The sequence below is a fragment of the Dermacentor albipictus genome, chromosome 4, assembly GCF_038994185.2.
Source record: "Dermacentor albipictus isolate Rhodes 1998 colony chromosome 4, USDA_Dalb.pri_finalv2, whole genome shotgun sequence".
Classification (NCBI taxonomy): domain Eukaryota; kingdom Metazoa; phylum Arthropoda; class Arachnida; order Ixodida; family Ixodidae; genus Dermacentor; species Dermacentor albipictus.
In genome coordinates this window covers 76879203-76901941 of record NC_091824.1, presented here as the reverse complement: position 1 = coordinate 76901941, position 22739 = coordinate 76879203, and the positions used below count along the sequence as shown (strand labels likewise).

The 22739-nt window shown below is 46.0% G+C and overlaps 1 protein-coding gene across 1 annotated transcript in view; it reads right to left on the bottom strand.

Annotated features, from left to right (window-relative positions):
- Spec2 (CDC42 small effector protein Spec2) overlaps positions 1–22030 on the bottom strand; it is a 64238-nt gene extending 42208 nt beyond the window's left edge. Inside the window, exon 1 of the mRNA XM_070537164.1 lies at positions 21648–22030. The gene's annotated coding sequence lies outside the window, so the exon portion shown is untranslated. The remainder of the gene's footprint in view (positions 1–21647) is intronic.
- Between the last annotated feature and the right edge of the window lie 709 nt (positions 22031–22739).

The following is a 22739-nucleotide window of genomic DNA, read 5'->3' as shown; positions in this document are numbered from 1 at the left end:
TCAATACAAGCAGGGTGCTTGTAAATCTGCATATAGACACTTGCATTTAATAAGAAACAAGCAGTGCAATAGAGTGAGAGGTGCATTTTCTTTCATATTGTAGCAGACGGCTATCCTGACTCCCTTTAGGATAGGATGCATACTCATACTGTAACGAGTGTGACCTAGCTGATCCTCGGGCAACAATCACGATGGTTGTCAGTAATTTGCAGATAGTTGCTGTTGCCTTGTTGTAGTGTGCCTGTACTCTATCCTAATTTACACCTCTGGAATATTAAGAAAACATGGATGCCTGTTGAGAAAATGTAGAGCAGAAAAACATGGACAGACAAAAGAAACTAGATGACAAACAAGCATTCGTATCATTCTTTCTGTCTGTTTTCTCTGCTCAGTTTGTCAACATGTGGAACAACAAACCCAAACAGCCACAAGCTGAAGAACGCCTGGCTTTCGTCATTCCATCTAATACCTGGTGTCACAGAGCCACTTTCGATTGCAATCAAGCCTGATATGAATCAAATTTCTTGATTGCAATTGACAGTGACAGCTGATAACACTGTCCAATTAAGTGATCCTCATGGAGTTTCAGGTGTTCCAGGTCCAAGGGACTTGTCAAATTTGTCTAATGTGCTGTAAAAATTTCAACATAAAACATTTTTTAAAGGAAAATATTTCGTTTGTCATTGTGAATAGGGCCGTTATCATCAGCTGATTGTATGACACTGTTCTAGACATATTCTTGCTCCTCATTATTATTCGCTCTATTATGCTATTCCTTCATTCTCTCAGTTTTCTGTTTTTTTTTTCTGTTTTCTGATTTCTATATTTATGATTTCAGTAGTCTTCAGTATGTAAACAATTGTCCTAAAAAAATTCAATCCTACTTATAGTGCTTGGATCCACACTAACCTTTGGCTAAGCATCGAGACACTATCAAACAAATGGTAGTCAGCCTATGATCGCGATAAAGAGGCTCGAACGCGATGCGCGTATTATTGATCCTAATGGAGCAAGATCACGATTGAAAGCGACCATATGGTACCGGTCAATTGGAAATCAATTGGAAAGCATTCAACGGAAAAATCATTGGCAGTGCACAACGGAAATTCCGTTGAACTCTCGTTGTGGTGAGTCAACTGGTGTTGAAATTCCATGTACTTTGACTTGACTCAATTATAGTACAACTAATCGACAATGGAAATTCAACACCCATTTTCGTAAGGGTATGGCGACGAGACAAACGGTAAACATTGGCAAAACATTTTATTTTGTAACAATCGTCACCGCTGCATCGTGGCCACTATGATGCGACACTAAATTTTCAGTTTTAATCGCAGAAACCTTCTTTGCCAATGTAAGATCAACACACATTCCATGTGTGGTTGTTGGCCGGGTGGCAACGGTGAAGCACATCAAGGCAAACTCGTCGACGACGAAATGGACAAACCACCCGTTTCGTGGCTTGGCCGACGGCGAGATTAAAACACGTCGAAAAATCTATGGGCACTTTGCTGAGCTAAACTGCGATAGGCGAAAGCCTATCCATGTTGCTGTTGTCTGTTGCTGTTGTTGTGTATCTGTTGCTGTTGTCTGAACTGTTCTGCGAACGGAAGCCGCCGTGGCCGCGAGCATAGGATGCCATCACGGCCATAAGGCTGCAAGGTTTGTCGCCGATGTGCGCGCTTTCCCACGCGCCCACTCGCACAGCGCTACTCGCATGGCGCCTCCTCTCTTTGCTCCCCTCGCCGGTGGCGGCTCCTCTCCTTGCTCTCCTCGCCGGTGATCACCGCTTTCCTGCGTCCACCACGGACTGCGCTCGGACACTCATGAGCCACTAAAGGCTTACGCTTTAAAATGCTCGGATTGACGTCAAATGTGTCAGGCAGGTTTGTGTAAACAAAGGAAACTAATGGAACTGAAAGGCAAATTTGGTACATTTAGGTCTGGGTGGGAATCGAGCCCGGGCCTCTGGTACGCGAGACGAGAACGCTTCCCTGACGCCGAGGTGACTCCACTGGTTTTGCTTGCTTAGGGGGGTATGAGCCATTGCTGATGATGATAGTTTTTGCTTGCACTTTTTTGATCCGCGGACACGAATGTGCCGTTACGGTGGAGAAGGGGGCAGCGGCAAGAAGCTTCGCTGTAAAACTCTGGGTGAGCCCGAAACGGGGGCACAGTGGTACAGAAATACGACGTCATTTTTGGCCGAAGTATATAAATGCCTTCACGCCACGCCAAAGGGTGTCGCAGAAAGGTCGGAATTAACGATATTCTGCGATAAGTAAAATATGCGTACACAAGCGACGCTAGCCGAAAATATTTTGCTACGCACCTATGCGTGGCTATATGCAGGCCGTACGAGAAAGTGCGTTAATGAGAAAAAGAAGAAGAAGAAGATACGTGTAGAGCCAAATTACACGTACACGTGACGGGCGCGCGAAGGATCGCGCCCACACGCCTCACGCATGTCGAGATGGTGCAGCACGGATCGCACGCGTCCTAGGCACGGCGCGAGCACAAATATTTTCCCCAGACAAATATCGGCACTCTGGCGCTGCCTCACAACAATACGAAACGATGTCTACCAAGAGGAAAATAGTGAGCCACTTGACATGTAGGTCCAAACCGCGTCTTGTGGGTTCAAACCACCATCACTGGCGAGGCGCGGCAAACGGAATGCGCGCAGGCGAGAGCTTTCGCGTGTCGCAAGCGTGTAGTTTGGCCTTAACGCATTACACGTGAGACCAGCTGAATAGGTTACACAATTTTGGCACGAGCTTCGGTTTCAGCGCAGTTCCCAGGCATCACGGGAAAAAAAAAATAAAAGAATACGTGTATTACGAGATAATGTAAGAGCAAATCAGTTCGTGGGGAAAATTTTGCGAAGATTGCGAAGAGTCACTTTGACTCGGCATACCGGATGCAGAGTGCAACGAAGCAAGGACCGACTCTGCACTGTCCGTGCGAGTTGCAAAGGTACCATGCATATTGTCACGGCCCTCTGGGCTCCGTATGTTAGGAGACGCGTATTCGCAGGAGGCCTACCCTGAAGACGCTTCGCCCCGCGGGAAGTCATGCTATATAGCGTGATCATATATACATTTCATACAATACTACAGGCTGAGGCAATAACCGACTCCTTACTGACTCGCCAAAAAATTCCACCCTCGTGAGGCTTTTAGCGCAATACACGGTGCTTCTGGATAATCGTCCTCCGGTTAGCCCCTACACATTCGCCAAGTATAGCGGACCTGTCCCGCCTGTATACCTCCGTCATAAAACATAGGAAGGGCAGAATGGGAGTGAGGACGGGGCAGAGGAATCGCGCACCTACGTCGTTCGACCACCGCACCACACCCCCTTTTCAACGGCGGCCGTCACTTTGACAGCCTGCGCAGAACGAGGCGCGCGCGTGCGGCGTATCCGCTGGCGCGCACGTCTATACCGTGACAAGGCCAGGGATGAGCGACACGCTCGGAACAAAGGCTGTATAGTACGCCGCTGTATAGCACGCCGAGGAACGAGGCCCGCGTAGTAGCTGCGCAGCACACGCGTATGCGCGTGTGCCTGCACCCGTGTGCCACACGGCAGAAGTATGTTAGAAGTGCCCTAGCAAATCTAGTTCGAAACTGCTATTTCGACTCCGGATATGTAGTGGAACACTTCTCGTATAGGACTGATCAAGAAAGGTCGAACAAGCAACGACTTCATGCTGGTGCCAACGTTTCGACAAGCTCCAGTCCGAAACCCTTCGTTCGACAAAATAATAATAATAATAATAATAATAATAATAATAATAATAATAATAATAATAATAATAATAATAATAATAATAATAATAATAATGGGGCTTTACGTGCTAAAACCGCTTTATGATTATGAGGCACGCCGTAGTGGGGGACCCCGGAAATTTCGCCCACCTGGGGTTCTTTAACGTGCACCTAAATCTAAGTACACGGGTGTTTTCGCCGCCATCGAAATGCGGCCGCCGTGGCCGGGATTCGATCCCGCGACCTCGGGCTCAGCAGCCCAACACCATAGCCACTGAGCAACCACGGCGGGTGCCTTCGTTCGACCACCGTTGACCACTGCCAAATAGGCGCGGTGGTGACGGAGCTCCACTGCTGGAAATGAAGACGCGGGTTCGATCGCAGACCAGGCGGCGTCCCTCGCCGCATAACGCACTATTACGCGCAGCAAGACTCGCACTGTTTTCACGCAGTAGCAGTTCGCAAATATTCACGAAACTGCTGTGTAGTATAGCACAATTTGCTATGTCAATTTGCGGTTACGTACTCACTATATAGAGTATTGGCCCTCGACGTAAGCTAATGACTACAGAAATTAAGTTTCACTAGCAATTAGGCGTTCTGTGGTGGGACTGTGGGCTTTTTGCTTCATTACCATTCCCATTCCAAACACTTATTACATAACTATAATATTCTTACTGAGGACGAGCTTATTAACTTTAGCCTTGGTACGTTTCTATATCGACAACTCGATAACGCTTAAGAGGATGCTTTAGCTCGGGCCCAACTCCGACGCGGCCTATTCAAATACATGTAAAAACGCAAAAACGTTTTTCTGAGATAACCCCTGGACCGATTTTGATGAAATTTGTTGCATTTGAGAGAGTAAGATAAATTCTAGTGACTGTTGGACGCAGAATTTTGATTTAGGGCTTGAATTTTGTTAGAAAGATTTTCAAAAATTCAGAAGTTTGAAAAAAATAGAAGCATGAAGTTTACAAACTAATAGCTCTGCATCAAGAACAGATATCGCGGTTCTGTAAACGGCATCCATTAGATCATTCAAAGCGGACAAATATTATATGTCATTTTACATCTTACGTGAATTTGTTACATTGTTTACGAGGGTTCTGCAAAAGTTGTAATTACATATTAATACATTTTTTGAAGTTCATGTGTAACATATCAATTTTGTCCGCTTTAGATGTGCTATCAGATACAATTCACAGAATTTCGATATCATTTCCTCTTATTGAGTTACAGAGTTGTAAACTTGATAGTTTCGTTTTCTGAAAATTTGCAATTTTTGTCAATTTTTTATAAAAAATTGACGACCTAACTCAAAAATTGGAAACCAACAGTCACTAGATTTTAAGTTTTTCTTTTAAATGCAGCAAACCCTGTCAAATTTGGTGCAGTGGTTGCCGAGAAAAACGAATTCTCCTTTTACATGTATTTAGATAGGAGTACCCGAGGTAAAGCTAAGCTTTAGCTCGGGTGCTCCTATCTAAATACATGTAAAAGGAGAATTCGTTTTTCTCGGCGACCACTGCACCAAATTTGACGAGGTTTGTTGCATTTAAAAGAAAAACTTAAAATCTAGTGACTGTTGGTTTCGAATTTTCGATTTAGGTCGTCAATGTTTTATTAAAAATTGGCAAAAATCGGAAATTTTCAAAAAACGAAACTATGACGTTTACAACTCTGTAACTCAACTACTAAAAATGATAATAAAATTCTGTGAATTGCATCTAGTAGTACATCCAAAGCGGACAAAATTGATATGTTACACATGAATATAAAAAAAATTTAATTATAGGGAAATACATCTTTTGCAAAACCGTTGTAACCAACGTAACAAATTAATGTAAGATGTAAAATGACATATTGAATTTGTCCGCTTTGAATGATCTAATGGATGCCGTTTACAGAACCACAATATCAGTTTTTGATGCAGAGCTATGAATTTGTAAACTTTGTGCTTCTATTTTTTTCAAACGGTCAAATATTTGTAAATAGTTTTAAGAAAATTCAAGCCCTAAATCGAAATTCCGCTTCCAAGTCACTAGAATTTAGCTTTCTCTTTCAAATGCAATAAATTTCATCAAAATCGGTCCAGGGGTTATCTCATAAAAACGTTTTTGCGTTTTACATGTATTTGAATAGGCCGCGTCGGAGTTGGGCCCGAGCTAAAGCTTCCTCTTAAGGCAAGTCTGATACCTCAATCTTGTCTAATGAATACTAATCTTACGCGATTTGCACTAAACAATAACATTATTCTTCTCATGGTACGCACAAATTATGGTAAGCAGAGTGTCCACTTTTCGTCCGTTTCCTTCTGGAATACACTACCTCCTACTATTAAGTAATGTAAATCATTTCAATTTAAACGACAACTGAAAGACCGCATTTTATCATCTGCAACCACTTAGATAAACATTTTCCCCTTTCTTCCCTTCCAAATGTACAATTGGTTACACAACACAAATAAAAGATCATTTGGTTAGGTCTCATTATCCATTTACTTTCATAATGACGTCACAGTTCTGTAATTAGTCGAATGTAATAATTATTATACTTTTTTACTAGCATGTCTGCAGCTGATTTGTATAGTACTGCCAAACCTAAGCAATACTAAGTTTGTTATTTTTTGAATATTTTACACTATTTGTTGCAACTGTTGTTTATATGTTCACTTATACACTGTACAGGAGGTCGCATTACAGTCTTTGATCTCGGGACCTCCTCCTGTACATTATTGACTTGTACTATATCTTGTCTATTAATAATAAAACCTCATTCATTCATACCTTACTTCTATGCACTGATCGAATTAAAAGTCAAATTCTGAGCTTTTACGTACCAAAACCACGATACCATTACGAGACCACGCCGTAGTGGGGTACTCCGGATTAATTCTGACCCGCTGTCGTCCTTAAACGTGCGCTTAATGCACGGTACACGGGCGTTTCTCGCACTCCGCCCGCATCGAAAAGCCTACCGCGCCCTAGGGCTTAGCGGCGCAACGCTAAAATCACCAGGCCACCACGACGAGTGCTCCGAGTGCTCTTGCTACGGTAGTTACGACTTTTTGCTTCCTCTAAACGATCACGTCCGGTCGCCTTTCCATAAGACCGGCGCAACCGAGAGGCTGCGCCGGATATCGGTCCGAAGGCCTCCCCCCAATTCATTCAATCGGTAGTGGCCACGGGTGGTGTGTTCGAAGGGCAGGGTCGTAATCAACGCGAGCTCACGACTCGCGCTTACTGGGAATCCCTCGTTCAAGGGGAACAATTACGAGCCCCTATCCCAACCAAGAAAGAAGTTCCACGGCTTACCCAGTCTTTTCAGACAGGGATAAAAGACACGCTGCTTCCTTCAGTGTACTGCGCGTGCGGCCCCGCACATCTAAGGACATCGCACACCTGCTGTTGCATCGAATCAACAAAGACCTCTCAATCTGCCAATCCTCCCACTGTCCGGGCCGCGCAAGTGCCCCGCACTCTTTCTCGATAATCTAGCAGAACGCCAGGCTCTCGCTGTGTCACTAAATCGTCGAAACGACAGCCAGCACATATATGTAACCATAGAGTGATGACCACTTTTGAGCAGCGAGTGATGGTGTTAAGGCATTACGAATTGCGCTCTCGAAGCCAAGGCTGCGCTATCCAGCGTGTACAGAGCATGTGCGATCGCCGACCAAGCGCTGTGAACTATTACGCCGTGAACTGCCGACTGTTACGTTACCCGCTTCGTCTTCGCATCTATATAGCCGGGCGCTCCGTATACACGAGTACTGTGTACACGCACGCCAGTTTCCCGCATGCGTGTACACACACGGCCGAGGCAAGAGGAAGCGGGAGCGGAAACATCCGCGGCAATGCGCGCAAGAGGAGGTGCGGACGCTCGCGGTGACTCGCACTGCGCGGACGGAAGTGGAATCCACGTCCCCCCCCCCCCCCCCCGCACCCCCGGCAGGCTACTTCGCAGTCCCGCTCGCGCTAGAGAAGAGTCCTGCAATACTGATGCTATATAACTGGCGAGACTCATGCGGTCGCATCTACGTAAAAAGGAGGGGGAAAAAAAAAGCTTAAAAGAACGCTGCGCGTATAGTGACACTTCTGTAACACTGACGGCGTTCAAAAAAGATCTGGAACGTACATAAGAACATTTCTCCATTAGTGTGTTGTCAGAGCATGGCAAAAAAGACGACCAAACGGTTTTGAAGTATATAGTACCAGTGCGGTCCCAGTATTGCGCGGAGTGCATTTGACACATGTTTATAGCTGCAAATACGACCGTCACTCAAGGATTATGTTGAAATCTTTCCGGTACGGTTTTATCTCTCTCTCTCTCTTTCTTTGTAACCACGATTTAGAACGAACCATTTTTCAACATAAATAACCCAGGACCCTATCTGTGTGCACAAGGACAAAATGCTGTGACTCGGCAGCACCTCTTGTCGCCTAAAACATATACAACATTTCTAAAAAAATAATAAATTATGGGGTTTTACGTGCCAAAACCACTTTCTGATTATGAGGCACGCCGTAGTAGAGGACTCCGGAAATTTCGACCACCTGGGATTCTTTAACGTGCACCTAAATCTAAGTACACGGGTGTTTTCGCATTTCGCCATACAACATTCCTATCTGCAGTAGTATAATCTTTATTTGTTAATACCTCCAGAGTCTCATCAAAGGTACATTCTGGCAAGGCGGACATGGCAAGAAAAGAGAGAGAGGGATAGAGACAGAGGCGTGCAGGCCATAAAGTGACGTCTATTTTACAATTCTGGACAGCCCACCACTCCAGACTGTGCGGACAACGAACGGAGCCACATTCGTCGGACGTGGCATGAATACACAATGTTCGCGCACACGTAAATGTATAAGTGGACAAGCTGAAATCATATCAATAATCACACACACGTCATATGACAATGTTGAAGTCGTAACGCATAGTAATGCCAGAATTCTGTGCTAATTTGATAACGGTATTGAAGGACTCTGGTAATGCGCTTGCTAACACTAACCATACAAGTGATCAGTCAGGCCTACACAAAGCATTGTCGCATGCAACACGTTTCGGTGTGTGTATAAATATATATATATATATATATATATATATATATATATATATATATATATATATATATATATATATATATATATATATATTAATCACGACGACATAAAGCCGACGGGTAATGAAGCCAAGAAAAGCGGCTAATTAGCTTTGGTTGAATTTGAAGATGGAGAAAATAATTCAGAAAGGAGACACGGAATCGATGGCCGTCACTGTAGCACAATTGGTAGTGCACTGCACACGTACCGCTAAGGTTGTCTGTGCTGTCCCCACCGACGAGAAGTTATCTTTTTCATCCCAATTTATTTATCTTCATCATCTTCTACATTTTCAATTTCGAGTACAGCCAATTACCCCTACGCTTTGCTTGGCTCTATTGCCTGTTGGCTTTATATGGTCGTGATTTCAAATACGTACTAGCAATAAGGATTTTAGCAAGCTGAAGCTTTACGAACCGTGCATAACAGCGTTCCTCCTCAATAAGCGTATCCGCGGTGTTCACGGTGGTATCTGGTTTTTCCGCACACTTGTCTGGTTGACGTCTCTGAATTGATTTAAGTCGTGAGGTTTAACGTCCTCAAGTTACCCGGTAGGTTATGAGCGACGCCGCATTTAATGGTGGGCTGCAGATGAATTTTGACCACCCAGGGATTTCAAACGTGCACCTAATTCACGGTACACCAGCATTTCTTTATAGAGGAGGGGGGGGGAGCATTGTGACCCCATATAGCAATGCGCCCGCCGCGGCTAGGAATGGAACCCGCAACCTCATGATCACGAGAGCAACGCCATAGTTACTGAGCTACCACGGCATGTCCTGACGCTTTTAGCGTTACTCCCTTAATAAAAGAAATTAATTATGGCGTTTTACGAGCCAAAACCACGAATCTGAATATGAGGCGCGCCGTATAGTGGAGGACTCTGGAAATTTCGACCCCCTGGGGTTCTTTAACGTGCACCTAAATCTAAGTGCAGGGGTGATCTCGCGTTTCGCCCCCATCTAAATGCGGTCGCCATGGCCGGGATTTCATCCCGCGAGCTCGTTCTTAGCAGCCCAACACCATATAGCTTTCAAACACACGCACTAGCCCACACGAAAGGGCCGAGACATTTCACCTAACTGTACAGAAGTTATGTACTATTAGAGAGCCGAACAGGGCCTTTTCTCCCCTTAACTTCCCTTGCAGAGTAGCATGTAGGGGAACACGTCTACTCCGGCAAACCTCTCTGCATTCCGAAAATTTTCTCTCTCTGTCTCTCTCTGCAGAGTCAAAACAAAAGAGATTTCTTTTTTTGGGCGCTTCGAGAACTACCCGTAGATGCCACTGTCAACCGCTGAAACGACTTGTCACGCCTCAAGTGCGACGCACTAACGAAATGCGCGACCTCAGCGCGGTGAGCGAATGACGGCACAACTGACGTCACTTGCCGCCCGGATAAGCAAGTATGTGCCAGGTCGAAGTGCAACTTCGGCTCGGTCTCACATTGCGAACGATGTCGCATTCAGGGACACATTCTTACGGCATGTAATCGCGTTCAGTATTTTAACTCCGGTCTGCCTCGATCACCAGAGACAGGCGCGGCGGTGTCTATACATAGCGTGTGTACTGCTGCAGAGCGCGACGTCGAGGGTTCGATTCGATGCCGCATTCTGATGTAGGACTGAATGACAAAAAGAAAAAAAAATTTCGTGCGGCGTGCTTTGGGTGCACGTTGTAGAACCCCGGATGACACAAAAAATAAGAAATCCCCTAAACTCCAATACGGCGAGCTTACTGCAAAGAAACTTCAGAACTGCTTCATACTGCTACTTATAAGAAAAAAAATTTAAAGAAAATAAAAATAAAATAACTTCCAACTAGGACACGTATTACATAAAAGTTATATCTCTGTTTATATATATATATATATATATATATATACACACACACACACACACACACACACACACACACACACACACATTTATATGTAGGCGGTTTCTTCAAAGTTCAGCACGCAGTACCTGACGTACTGCGTGCCTTCGTCAGAGTACAGTACTCTGACGAAGGCTGGTCCACCAGCCGAAAACGCTATGCATAAACACGACTTCCAAAAGGTTCGTCGTGTTTTTCCTGCACACATATATACATATATAAACGAGAAAAGGGGCGACCCAGGAGCTCGATTTTGTTAATCATCACCATACCAAGGCAACAATTAGGCCAATATATATATATATATCATCAGCCTGGTTACGCACACTGCAGGGCAAAGGCCTCTCCTATACTCCAACAACTCCGGTCATGCACTAATTGTGGCCATGTTGTTGCAAACTTCTTAATCTCATCCGCCCACCTAACTTTCTGCCGTCCCCTGCTACGCTTCCATTCCCTTGGAATCCAGTCCGTAATCCTTAATGACCATCGGTTATCTTGTCTCCTCATTACATGTCCTGCCCATTTCTTTTTCTTGATTTCAACTAAAATGTCATTAACTCGCGTTTGTTCCCTCACCCAATCTGCTCTTTTCTTATCCCTTAACGTTACACCTATCATTCTTCATTTCCATAGCTCGCTGCGTCGTCCTCAATTTAAGTAGAACCCTTTTCGTAAGCCTCCAGGTTTCTGCACCGTACGTGAATACCGGTAAAACACAGCGGTTATACACTTTTCTCTTGAGGGATAATGGCAACCTACTGTTCATGATCTGAGAATGCCTGCCAAACGCACCCCAGCCCATTCTTATTCTTCTGATTATTTCAGTCTCATATGATCCGGATCCGCAGTCACTACCTGTCCTAAGTAGATGTATTCCATTACCACTTCCAGTGCCTCGCTACCTATCGTAAACTGCTGTTCTCTTCCGAGACTGTTAAACATTACTTTAGTTTTCTGCAGATTAATTTTTAGACCCACCCTTTGGCTTTGCCTCTCCAGGTCAGTGAGCATGCATTGCAGTTGGTCCCCCGAGTTACTAAGCAAGGCAATATCATTAGCGAATCGCAAGTTACTAAGGTATTCTCCATTAACTCTTATCCCCAATTCTTTCTAATCCAGGTCTTTGAACACCTCCTGTAAACATGCTGTGAATAGCATTGTAGAGATCGTATCTCCCTGCCTGACGCCTTTCTTTATTGGGATTTTCTTGCTTTCATTTCGTCCAATCTGCCTTATCCAATCACCTTAGTAAATACTTTGTGGGCTACGGACAGTAAACTTACCAGTCTATAATTTTTCAAGTCTTTGGCGTCCCCTATCTTATGGATTAGGATTATGTTAGCGTTCTTCCAGGATTCCGGTACGCTCGGGGTCATGGGGCATTGCGTATACAGGGTGGCCAGTGTTTCTAGAACAATCAGCCCACCATCCTTCAACAAATCTGCTGTTACCTGCTGTTACCTGCTGTTAATCGGCGTCACTTGTGAGATTTCAAATTCCTCTAGACTATTCTCTCTTCCATTATTGTCGTGGGTGTCACAGGTATTGTACAGATGTCTATATAATTCCTCAGCCACTTGAACTATCTCATCCATATTAGATACTGCCGGCTTTGTCGCATAACACATACATCTGATTCTTGCCTACTCCTAGTCTCTTCTTCACTGCTTTTAGGCTTCCTCCATTCCTGAGAGCATGTTCAATTCCATCCATATTATACTTCCTTATGTCAGCTGTCTTACGCTTGTTGATTAACTTCGAAAGTTCTGCGAGTTCTATTCTAGCTGCAGGATTAGAGGCTTTCATCATTGGCATCTCTTGATCAGATCTTTCGTCTCCTGCGATAGCTTACTGGTTTCCTGTCTAACGAAGTTACCACCGACTTCTATTGCACACTCCCTAATGATGCCCATAAGATTGTCGTTCATATCTTCAACACTAAGGTCCTCTTCCTGAGTTAAAGCCGAATACCTGTTGTGTAGCTTGATCCGGAATTCCTCTATTTTCCCTCTTACCGCTAACTCATTGATCGGCTTCTTATGTACCAGTTTCTTCCGTTACCTCCTCAGGTCTAGGCTAATTCGAGTTTTTAGCATCCTATGGTCACTGCAGCGCACTTTGCCGAGCACATCCACATCCTGTATAATGCCAGGGTTAGCGCAGAGTATAAGGTCTATTTCATTTCAAGTCTCGCCATTCGGGCTCCTCCACGTCCACTTTCGGCTATCCCGCTTGCGGAAGAAGGTATTCATCATCCGCATATTATTCTGTTCTGCAAACTCTACTAATAACTCTCCCCTGCTATTCCTAGAGCCTATGCCATATTCCCCCACAGACTTGTCTCCAGCTTGCTTCTTGCCTACCTTGGCATTGAAGTCGCCCATCAGTGTAGTGTATTTTGTTTTGACTTGACCCATCGCCGATTCCACGTCTTCATATAAGCTTTCGACTGCCTGGTCATCATGACTGGATGTAGGGGCGTAGACCTGTACGATCTTCAATTTGTACCTCTTATTAAGTTTCACAACAAGACCTGCCACTTTCTCGTTAATGCTATAGAATTCCTGTATGTTACCAGCTATAACCTTATTAATCAGGAATCCGACTCCTAGTTCTCGTCTCTCCGCTAGGCCCGGTAGCACAGGACGTGCCCGCTTTTTAGCACTGTATATGCTTCATTTGTCCGCCTAACTTCACTAAGCCCTATTATATCCCATTTACTGCCCTCCAATTCCTCCAATAGCACTGCTAGACTCGCCTCACTAGAAAACGTTCTAGCGTTAAACGTTGCCAGGTTCAGATTCCAATGCTATTCCAGTGCTATTCCTCGAATAGCACTGCTAGACTCGTCTAACTAGATAGCGTTGTACCGTTGAACGTTGCCAGGTTCAGATTCACATGGCGGCCTCTCCGGAACCAGGAATTCTTAGCACCCTCTGCTGCGTTGCAGGTCTGACCGCCGCCGTGGTCAGTTGCTTCGCAGCTGCTGGGGACTGAGGGCCGGGGTTTGATTGTTGTATTCATATAGGAGGTTGTTGGCCAAGTACTGCACCAGGGCGGCCCATCCTGCTCTGGTGAGGAAGTGTGTTACTGGTTCTGGTCACCGGGATCAGGCCGCACTCCAGGCCTGTTTATGCAATTTTATCAACACGCTGATTTCTTTTTTTTTATCCCGTGGAAAATTGCGCGGCGCCGGGATTCGAACCAGGGTCCTCTTGCACGCGAGGCGGATGTTCTACCTCTACGCCACCGCTGCACCACTACATATATATAAATTTTTTCAGGTAGTTCTCTCAATTGTACACCCCATTGATATTTGTAAGCTCTGCTTCGTATATGAAACCGCATTTTGTCAAGTTCTGCGTTCAACAGTCGCGCAAACAATGACACAACAGTCGCGCTTACGTGCTATGACTGACCGACACAGCTCACACGTATGTTACGCTATTTGGAAGCTCCTTTTATGAACATTTAACGTCGTACGTACATGGCATATGCCCGTTATTAAAGCTTAACACGCCCGTCAGCGCGATTTCGAGAGAGCCGCACGACCACACTATTATAGTTGCCTCAGCGGCAAATCTGGAAGCGCCTTTAAGCAGACGACACGGCGTGACTCGGCTTCGGTGCGTTGACACCGTTTCAGCCCACAGCTGGCGAGCGCCGGAGCGCGGGCCGCGCGTCGGCACTGAAATCGTGTTTTTTTGTTTTTGTTTTGTTTTTTTTTTGGGGGGGGGGGAGGTGGCGCCCCTCTCAGAGGCAGGCGGAAAACAATGCCACGTGGGTTCACCGCAATGGCACTGCACCAAACGGACGCAACAACTGCAACAAACTTTTGGACCACGCAGGAACCAGTTTCAAATGGGGCAGAATATAGAGCTGCCGGCTCCGCACGAAATGTTTACGATTAGCGCACGAGAGAATGCATTATTACGAGAGACAAACGAAACTAGACGTAGAAAGCGCCATCGTTGCCGCTCACCGGAAGTGACGCACGACTCGGAACGCGCGGCTCCTCGGCATGCATGACCTCTGAGATACGGGGCTGGCCGCAGCCAAACCCCGGCGTGCTGAAAGAATTTCAAAGGCGACGAGCAGGGCCTCAAAAGCAATGCCCACTAACCATCAGGTGTACGCGTAGTGTATTTAGGTGCTGCTAATGCGACGACTATACAGTCACTGCAGCCCTGCAGCTCTGCCACGTTTGCTTCAATAGTTCAGACTACTGACTATAACTCACTTATAAGCAATCTAGCCAAAGTGAACTTCCGTCCAGACGTGCGCTATTCGGGCACACTTGAACCAATTTCGCTAAGTTCATTGCCAGTTCCCACCCCCCGCTGTCTTTCTCGGGGAGAGAAGGTCTCCGGAGACCTTCCATCACCTGGAGACAGAGCCAACCCTTGAAGCCCCCTTGAGCCGACCAAAGCGTTCCGCTCCAGCATCCCCAGCGGACATTGACCACCCATTGTGGCTACGCCTACAAGAATGAGGGCTACAGACGCGAAAGAATTGCAAGAGATGCGATAATGCTACGAACTCCATCGGACAGAAAGTTACAGGCGTTGGCTAAAGCACGCACAGCAAGATTTCTAAGCCGCTGCAATTTCTACGCGAGAACGGCCTGCGCAGCCTTCATACATAAACCCACATACGGCACAGGACAAGCTCTTCGAGCTAAAGAGAGAGAAAAAATTACAAAAACAAAGAAGAAAGCTCTAACGAGGAAAAACTGCAACCCGCTATTACGACAGTTGCAGCACGCTCATCATTCTCGAAACGTAGCACGAATACGTGACTCTTCTTCAACGCCGCCGGTACGCTGCGAAGCGGCCGACTCGAAAATGCCATCGATTGAGGTGTTGCCTAATAACGAGAGCAAGCCTCTCTTCGTTACACGCGCGAACAGAGAAAGCGAAGATGTAGGTCCTATATATGGACGTCGTTCTCAAAGGCGCTCCAAAGTGGTGCGTGTGTATATACTTGGTCCAGTCGGCGCATAGCATGGATGGATGGATGGATGTTATGAGCGTCCCCTTTTGGAACGGGGCGGTGGGTTGCGCCACCACGCAACTGGGAAGCAACTGGAAAACAGCAGCGCCGTCGTCGAAACGACAGTCCCGACGCACTTGTTATGTTCCCCCCATTTCGGCTCGAAGCGACAGTGCTGACCTGCTTGCCATGTCCCCGCCCGTTTCAGCGCACGTCGTGTTTTAAATCGCTTCCTGCCATATATAGCCCATAGAGGAGTCAGCTATACGTAATACGCTCGCACTGAAAAGAAGAAAAACATTCGTGCGCAATGCGCACGAACACGCATAGCAATAGACGATCACGTGTTGCTTAAATGCATTAGTGTATATGTTCGGCCACCATTACATTACGCTACCCGACATCACTTTATATGGGGCACAGCCATAGACTGAAAGCGCCGATGACCGCAGCATTGCTAAGGAAGGCCCAGGAATATATATATACATACATATATATATATATATATATATATATATATATATATATATATATATATATATATATATATAGATAGATAGATAGATAGATATAACCGCTTTCACGATGCCTCCGCGCAGCACCTATAGACTCACCAGTCGAGAAGCCAGGTCATTACAGTAGCACAAGAACCCGCCAGGTAACTTCATGAAGAACAGCACGCTGTGCCATCAGCGTTTTTAGTCTTGACAATAAGGCAGTAAGGCCAAGAAAAATGATTTTAACTTTGAGTGAAAAAAAAAAAGAACCGTCAGCTCGGAACACCAATATGGGCGCCAACACGCGGCACAGATGGCGAAGAAAGCCCTCTAGCTGTGCCAGAAAGGTCGCCAACTAAAGGAAGTAGGTCGAGCGATACCAATACGTAGAGCCTTGCTTCCACAAATGGAACGATGAGCTATACATATGTATAGTAAATAAGACTATGCATACGTCACAACCTTCCCTCTGCCGCAAACCTACACGCCACGCTCGAACGTAAATCAAACTACTACCCCTATAAAAATGTCAACGACAGAAACTGTATAGGTAAGTGTAGTAGCCTACATCGCTCTTCTTTGGTCGATTGACCTAGCGGTTCGCGAATTGCCATTCCGACGGGCAAGTGCTAAATTTAGTTAAGATTTATTGCGAGCACCTTGTCACGTTTCAAACTCGTTCTCTGGAGAAACCGTCGTTCTTCCGCATGTGCTTGCGTACTCCGGAAAGCACGACTCTGACGCCAATTTGTGTGTACATACATATATACTTTTTTTTTCGTGCTCGCTTTCTTCAAAGGTAAGACCAACGCCGTGACATCTCAGACGCACGCGCAAGGGTCTCTCGTCTATACGTTTGCAATGTGGCGCATTCTTCTATGTATATCAGGACATTCTAAGTGCACAGATCTTTTTTGCGGTAATGTACAATACAAACACGAAGGTTTCCTCCACGACAAGTCGGATATTTATAGACCAACCTGTATAACAGCGATAACCATCCAGGCCGTATAAAAAGACTGAACTACAGAAAGAATTATTTGAGGAACTTTGGCTCGTAAAATTGCCCCCGAGACTCGTCTCCGATACTTTCGCATTAGCACACGCTAGAGGGAAAAACACCCCCTGCAGATGTGTCGTTTAGAAAACCGACAGACTGAGGTCACATGACGTGAAATTGGAGGGGTGTTTCAGGAGCCATTTGCGATGAAGTGTGGCGGTCGCAGTTTGCACCGTGTACGGTGGCACACGAGCAGCAGGCGCTTGGGTGTGAAACCATATTCCAGCGAAGTAAGTTAACATACGGAAATTCGAATCGGCTGAAACGAAGATGCCGAGACGCGAGGTGACACAGAAAGATAACAGCGCTTGTAACCAGCAAATCCGTCTTACATTTGAAAGACTGCGGTCGAATTCGCGGACACAGGACCCAATGTTCCAGACGCCGAATCACAGAAGAAATGGTTACGTGATGGGGCAATGTGAAGGAAGTTCATTAAAAATAGTGACGTCATGGATTCTACAGCACCGACGCTCGGGTTTAGTTTTTTTTTTCGGTTAACATGGACTACGTAGAGACTACAGTGCACTCTAGAGAAGCCGAAGACTCAGTTTTGAGAGTTTCAAAAACATTTACTCAGCCAGCACGGCCGAAATACTAAATATACATACTTTGACATCTGTGACGTCACGCAGAGGTTTCGCCGCGAAGCTCGAACATTTTCGCTTTGACCTCCATTTTGCCTTCTAATAATCTAGCTATCACTGCGAAATTAATGCAAGTAGAGCTTCTAAAGGCTTGCTTTGCCTGTCTGAACTAATTTAATGCTTATTTTTAGTGTCACTTCAACAGTCACTATATTCTAGGCGGCTTCAGTTTCAGTGAAATCGCGACCATCCGAGTTGCGGTGTATAAGGGATGTCCATATAACGACCTGTTGAGAAACGAGGCGGAAGTGACGCACTGCACGACTGCTTTTTCACACGCCCGATTTTCCCGACTGCGGGCGACGCAACCACCTCCACGCGTGGGGAAAGCTATCGGAAAGTGCGGTATCGACGACATTCGCCTCTCAAACGACAACACACGACCGCGTGCCATGGAGCGTGCATGCAAGCGTAAAGGCGCGCACGGTCGCTTAAACATGCGACGGTCGTGTCTGCTCGAATACCTTCCGAAAAGCAAACGTTTCATACAGTGCGCGGTACTAAAGAACGATTAAGAATAGTTAAACTATATAAGTGAATTACGTTTCTGCAAAAGCAAAACGGGCATTCTTACTGCGGGAGGAAGCCTGGTAGGCCAGATGAGACGGGGGGTGCCGCTGCATTCAAGTTCATGCACTATGCCGCTGTGACGTCACGGATTTTGACGGAGTCCATCTAGTCGGGTCTAGCCAAGTGCTTACCGGTAGGAGGGACATCGCATTCTAAAGGAACCAATAAGATGAAATCTAGCAAGTTTCGAAAATGTTTCTTGAGCAAAAATGGCACACACGTGAAAACAAATGAAATCTATGACGTCACTATGCGATTTTGGCGCGAAATTGAAGGAAACAGGAACTTTGGTTTTCACTTCGTTTTGGTAATATAAATCTATCGCGAAATGAATTAAAATGGAGTTCTGAAATAACACTTTACCAGTCTAAGACTATTTAACGAGATTCTAAACTCAAGGGTTTTTTTTTTTTAATGCGTAAGCATTTCTATGCCTACCCAACGAGAAATTTGTCCGTCACGTAAGACAATGAATGGCTCATACACACGCAAACAAGAAATGCAATGGCTCATACCTACGTAAGGCAGAGGCTACAAATGCTCAGCAAAGTAAATCAAATTGTGCATACATTCATTGAAATCACCTATACGACACACAGAACAGCATACGTTTCAATAAAGAACAAGCTCAGAACAAGCATCCAAACCATTAATAAAGCATTGCATACCCCCCTCAGCAAATGTAGTGGTGATTTTGCAATTAACCTTCATTAACACCAAAGATCGTGGGTTCGACTCCCACCAAAGGTTGACGGTTGGAGTTCCTTAACTGTGACTAGTTATTTTCACCTTCACAACAATGGTCATGAGTTCGAACGCCGTAACGAACTCTATTTTAATTAAACCTGCCTTATCATGTTCGCTATCGAACATAAGCGAACGTTCGATAAGGTTGATAACGACCGATGAGGGATGATAAGGGTTTATACTTGTCGGATCAAGTTTCATAACGGTCGATAATAACACCGGGCCGCGTGGAGATGAGCAACTGGCACAATGCTTGCGCATACTTAGGCAACTACCAGAGGAGTTTCTGCTTGAATTTGTTTCTCTGCTAATAATATATTCTCATCTACAGCTGCTGGCCTTGAACGAAGTTGTTATTATTATTATTATTATTCAGCAGGCAAGACCGTCACGGTGTGACGAGCGCTAGAAACACACGGCTGGTCAGTATCACGTTCGTAAAAAACAACGGGTAGCGGTCATCGACCAAACGCCAGGTAAACTGACATTTGACAAACCGTAGGTAAAGGGGAAAGTGTGTTGTCGACTCGTTACACGTTTAACAACTGTATACCGAAAAAGAAACGTATCAGCGGTATTCGATGGGCAGAATAACACGATGCTTACTTCCCCACTTGATCATTATACCGAAATACAGAGGAATGCGACTTCATCGAACTTCTCAGTTGAACGAACAGTTGCAAAATCCCCACGCCGATAGCAAGCCTGTGTACGCAGTATGTTTCGCTTGGGCGTACAGTTTCTCGAGATTCACTGAAGGTTCAAGGGTCGTATTATGACTATTCTAGGCGCGTTTTCTTCGCGACCCAGCCATAATGAAAATAATCGGTTTACAGCTTGACTACAGGCCTTCAGAAACGGGAAAGGGCTCACGGAACCGAGGGCACAAATTACTTCTCGTCCTGAAGAAAAAGAAAGAAAGAAAGGAAAATAAAGAATGCAGCAGCTCATAAACACGTCTCGTAACGAAGAACAAACACTACCCTCGAAGCATTCGCTATAAGTGGTTTCTTTTTTTGTCAACATCCTGCTTCTGCGGATACAAGTCAGCGCCAACCCGTCGAACGCAGCAGCCCAAAGCCTAAACATACAAGCAAAACCACAAAGCTTCCGCAGAAATGCTTCCGCTGCCCGGTTGTTTACGGGGGCAACAGCCCTTCAGGTGTAAATTCAAATCTTCGCATTTCAATGCACACAGGCGGCGCGCGCTTCAACTGCCCTAGAAACCGATTCCTGTCTTGCAAACGTTTCTTTCTTTTTCCCCTACAGAGGTTCAACGCACGCAAAATACCAGTGGGCACCAGGAGAGCTGCTTTTTTAGTCGCACTAAAGTGATTTCTTGTATTTCACCATCGCCAACTAGATTACCAGGGCGTGCGGGCGATCGTACGAGCGAGCAATACACTACTTGTCAGAGCCGTGAAACTTACCGCTACAGACGACTGCACGAAACAGTAGAACCACGGACACAGTGTTCCGAGTGTATCATATCAACAAAGGAGCGGGTCATGTTGCTTTCTTCGCAGATATCCCCGAGCGGCGTTCTAAGCACAGAGATGACTAATACGCTGCCATGTTATGATAGCATGCTCAAGGCGAGCAAGTGCTCCGGTCGACACACACAAGGAAAGCTGAGGAGTCATCGCGCGATAGCGCTTAACCTCTTGCACACATATTTTTTTTTCTTTCGTTAACAACACATGTGTAGCAAACCGAAGTTCGTCACACGACAAGAGAACGCAAAACGCCAAACTGAGGCAAGCGATAAAAACTTCGAAACACGATAGTGTCGGAACTTGCTGGGCCACTGGGTCAGTGTAACCAGCGGTCCGCGTTACGTCGCCTCCAGTTACAAACGATCCAACGAGTTTCGGCAGAGACATCGGGTTCTCTCCAGCCCCTTCAAAGCGGCCTCCGACGATGCACTGCACCGACCAGGGGACACGCTATGCCGAGTGGAGGGGGCAGGATGCGGTTCTGCCCCTTATCGACGTCGAGGTCAGACGCAGCGTGCTCTCACGACAACTCGGTCCCCGCGTCCGCCTTACCTGCTCGCGACATCAGCGTCACGCACGCGCGCTCCACTTCACAGTTGCTTCAGGGTATACGTTTTTTCCGAGGTTATGAACAGCGGCGGTGCGACTGCCAGTCCCTTTCGCAAGGTCCCTGAACACGGGCACCGTGACGGCATACCGCATCAAACGTGAACCGCAATTCGTTGCATACACCTTCGGCGGCGATGATGCCATATTTTTCTATGGAACACAAGGCAAAGCCGAGTTTCTACGCTTATGCCAACGCACGTTTACCAACCGAAGTTGTGGGACGCTAACCGTTGCCGGCAGCGCGAGGAAAACAAGGCAATGAATGGGGCTTACCCTGGTTTAGGCGCGGTCCGTCGGTGTACGATTTCCTATAAGAAGACGCCGAACGGCACCGAGTCACTTATTTCCATATCGGGCATGGCGCCGGCGGGGGGTGCACCGGGTTTCTTCCAAACCTAGCAGACAAACCTACCCGGGCTTCGTGACAGACAGACCTATCTCGAAGCCCGCAAGTTCGCGCACACACACACAATGTCCGGCCGCGTGGGCAAATGCTGTCGCGGAATGAATTAAACAGTCGTCACGAACGGTTTGCGGTTACATCCACCCCCAACATAGCCAGCAGCTTCGAGCAGCGCTTCCCTCCTGCCGTTTGCCTGTCCGTGCGTTCCGTACCTGCTGCTGCTGCTCCCGCAGCAAACATAGAGCAGCAAACGTTACGTGCAAAAGCGGAACACAAATGGCGTCCTAGCGGAAATGACGAAACGAAATGAGAAGCTAAATGTCACACTGCAGCAGTACACCTCTACTATTCACATATAAATAATTTAACAGTGATAAACATGCACGTGTTTTATTATGTTGGGGAATAATAATGATCAAAGTAGGTTGAGGCGCGTTTTCTTGCCGCTAGGTGGACTGCGCTTGCTGCTACCATTTTTCAACTTTACTGGGATGCTACAACAGCTCTAGGGAAGCTTGCACTTACGAGCGTTCATTTTTTGAAATATGGCGGGAAACCAGCTAACCGAGAAATCGCTACAACGGTTCCAAATACATCCGTGCATTAGTCAGCGTCGTTGCTAAGCCGTAACCATAATTGTCAGTCCTCTTTTCAGCTACACGTCAACACATATTTCCCCTCCAATGTCTCCGAATGGTTGCGCCACCTTTTTTAAATATTTAAACTTAAATTCACTTACCTCAAGCCACTTTGTGTTTCTTTGTTTCCCTCCTCACTTTGTTGTGCGTCTTCGTAGTTTCTGTAGCCAAACCCACCAAGCTGGAGTCCAGTCATGGAGGTCGTATTTGGAAGTGCGAAGCCTAGTGCCTGGAAAATTGTCTATATTGGCACATGATTTATTGGCTGTTACAAGTGGACGTTTTTAACAAAATTAAGATAACAATTACAAGCCCATCTGTCTC